Here is a 3,583-nt window from a genome sequence, read left to right as displayed (position 1 = left end):
TCTTTTCTATCAGGCTCTCCAATAGTACCATGTGCAGCCTCAGGAGCAACTAATGATCTCCCGGGCCTTCCTCAGGGTAATCAGAACATTGGGACTTCTATAGCTTGGGAGGGTGGTGACTCTAGGTACCTCTCAGTCTCCCCACCAGGTGCTTGACCTGGTTTGTGTGGGGGGGTTCAGTTTCATTGTTTGTGTTTTTAAATCTCCTGGTGAGCCTGTGTGCTCTTCTTCCCCTTCTCAACTATTTCACTTGCTCATCATGTCATGTCAGGGCTCTTGATTCTTTGCCACACTCTCAGCAGGCACAGGTCGGACAGATAAAAATGCCACTAGGAAACTCACCCCTTGAAAACTGCTGTGACAGGATGATCTGGTAGTGAGCCACAGTAAGACTTAGTCTGTTTTGGACACAAGACAAAGCTCACCAATGCTGGCACATTGTACAATCAGCCAGTTACCCCAATCCTGTGGCTTCTCCAGAAGGAAATTATCTGAATCAGAACTCAACATGGTGCTCACAGTCTCTGTTTCTGCTTTATTCCCAGTCTTCTTCCACCTCCTATGGGCTTTTACTCCTTCTCTGTTAATCAATCTTCCTTGCTTATAGGTATCACCTCCTCCAAAATATCTATGGCTCTTTTTTGAAAGGTTTTAAAAATTCCCTCCCTATGAGGGATGGGACCTATTGGTTGCAGATGTTACCCATATCATTTGCCATCAACCAAAAGAAAACAGGCCAAGTTTAAACTGGTCTTTTCTTTTTCTAGGTTTAAGGAGACAGGAAAGGTTGGATAGGGATAACTGGGATGCCACTGAGTGGACCTTCACAAATAGAGTTTCATGGTTCTTTTTAGCCTTTGAGTAGGAAGGCTAAATACCACTGGGAAAGAAAGAATAATTACCAAGATGCTAGGAGCAGAGGAAAACATGCAGGTATTACACAGCCCATGGAAAAGAGCCAAACCAAAAAGAGAGAGCCTAGATTCCAAAGGGAATGGGGCAAATTATGTCCCCAAATTGGTAGACATAATTTGGCAGCTTGTGGTTCTGGTCATAGGAACTCAAAGGAAGTAGTGTGCACCCACCATAGGGGTCATAGACATTTGTCTACAAAATTGTGGGATTTCTATGAGGATGCCTGGGAAATACCCAACCCCTAAGTTCCCAATTCCTCACAGTTATGCCTCAGGCAGAATTCAGGGCCCTAGTTACAGAACCTAAAAACTCTTTCTTCCAGAATAGCCAACATAGGAGGAACTACCTCTATTGTACATAACTCCCCATTTGGATATATTCTCCATTACTGAAAATGCTTCCACCCTGACAATTTGAGGTGGAGAAAAGGACTTTTTAAAAATTGTAATAATACTTGCTCCAATATGAGCTAGGGGTTGAAATCAATGGCCTCTGAATGGAAGCCAAAATTATAATACCATCCTGTAACTAGACATATTTTGCAGGAGAGAAAGCAAGTGGTCATAAGTCCCCTACACCCAAGCCTTCATGTACTGTACAAAACCCACTCCTATGCTGTGACAAGATCCCACAAGGGGCTCCTAAGGCAACTTCCCCAGATCACGATATCCTGAATGACCCATTAGTAAATAACCCTCCTGTTTCTCAGGGGAACAGCTATGACAACCTCCTTCAGCTCTTTGGGTCAGATTGCCCTAGTTAATGCTCTTTGCCTCTCATGCTCAAAATGACAAATTTCCTTTCTCCTTAGCTTTCTGCCAGTTATCTATCTCTCTGAGGCTTGCATCTGGAATGTAATTAAGCTGCACAGGCAATTGTCCAATCCAGTTTAAGAGTGTCACTTTCAGGCTGAGGATATATTGCAATTCGTAAAGAGCTTGTCTCACATGCACACCGCCCTGGGTTCAATCCCCGACACCCCCCCCCCAAAAAAATAGAGTGTCACTTTTAAATTCAAGCTGCAATGGGACATAAATGACTATTTTCTCTGTCCTTGTACTCTGGAATTCTGCTCTCTCATTAAGTTCCTCCCTAGATGCTAAAACACAGGGAGGGAAAATGGAAAGATCCTAGATATATAAATCTTTTTTTCCTTGAGAACTTTTTCCTGAGAAACTCATGGGCTCCTACATTCTTTAAATATCTGGACTGACTCTAATCTGATCCAAAAGTGCACTCTAGTCTATATACAAGAGTAATTACAGTTGCAACATTAAAAAAAAAAAAAAAACTCTATCTTTTTCTGAGTTCATGTTTTTTTGGGTGAACTCACTTTTCTTCCTGAATTCCTAAAGTAACATATTTTGTTTGGATTAGTCTTATTTTGTCTGACTGGAGTTTTTTCCCCCCCCTCTATCCGTTTTTCCTGTTGTCTTTATTCAGTGATCAATAATTCAAGGGTTAACTCTCAAGTGTACTGGAAAAGGAAAGAGATCTTCTCCTTTGGAGAGTCCTAAGGAAGGAGATTAACAGTGGTGATGGTGGAAGGAAATCTGCCCCCATGGAGGATGAATGGTCCCCTTGAACCTTTGATTTCAGCATCCACCATGGCTGACAGACTCTATTGCTCACATTCCCCAAAGCACAGGCCCTTCCTATATCTGAGTCATAGTGAAAAATCTGTGACAGGCTCTATTTTAATTTCTAAATTAAAATTTATATCTGATAGTAGTTCTTTTGACTCCTACCTGTAGGGATTTCATTCCTGGTAAAAATCTACAAAATCCTTGTTTCTTGTCTGCTTTATGTATATTTGTGCACATCTGTGTACTGTATGTTATATCTACTTATGTACTTGTGTTTTATATCATTTACATGGTACCAAAATTAGTATAAAGATAAATGAGCACTCATAAATTAATAAAAAGAAAGAAAGAAATGGATACAAATGCCTTTTGGTTCACATGTCTTAAATTGGTTTAAATAAGAGTAAAGATGTCTTTAAGATTAACACATGGGCTGGGGACATAGCTCAGTTGGTAGAGTGCTTGCCTCACATGCACAAGGTCCTGGGTTCAATCCCCAGCACCACCAAAAAACAAAACAAGATTAACCCACAGGTTTTCTTGGTGGTCGACTAATGAAGAGAGCACTGGTTTCTATTAAGAATTTAAAGTGTAACATTCATTGCTTCTAGAATTTTTCTTCAGCAGAAAAAGATAGTTTAAAATGTTAACTAGGCTTGATTTCCATGGGTAACCTAAGTTAAAAATGGGTAAATTAGACTTAACATAACTGGGTTTAATCTTCATACATATGTTTGTTACAAGAGACATTTGAGGGGCTGGGGTTATGGCTCAGTGGTAGAGCACTTGCGTAGCATGTATGAGGAATTGGCTCAAGCCTCAGAGCCACATGAAAATAAATAAACATTGGGGTTGGGGATGTGGCTCAAGCGGTAGCGTGCTCGCCTGGCATGCGTGCGGCCCGGGTTCGATCCTCAGCACCACATACCAACAAAGTTGTTGTGTCTGCCGATAACTAAAAAAATAAATAAATATTTAAAAATAAATAAATAAATAAATAAATAAACAAAATAAAGATATTGTGTCCTTCTACAACTAAGAATATGTTACAAAAAAGAGAGACATTTGATAAATTTGCAAAG

Source organism: Marmota marmota, unplaced genomic scaffold (genome assembly GCF_001458135.2).
Source record: "Marmota marmota marmota unplaced genomic scaffold, marMar, whole genome shotgun sequence".
NCBI lineage: Eukaryota > Metazoa > Chordata > Mammalia > Rodentia > Sciuridae > Marmota > Marmota marmota.
This window is presented reverse-complemented; position numbering follows the sequence as displayed.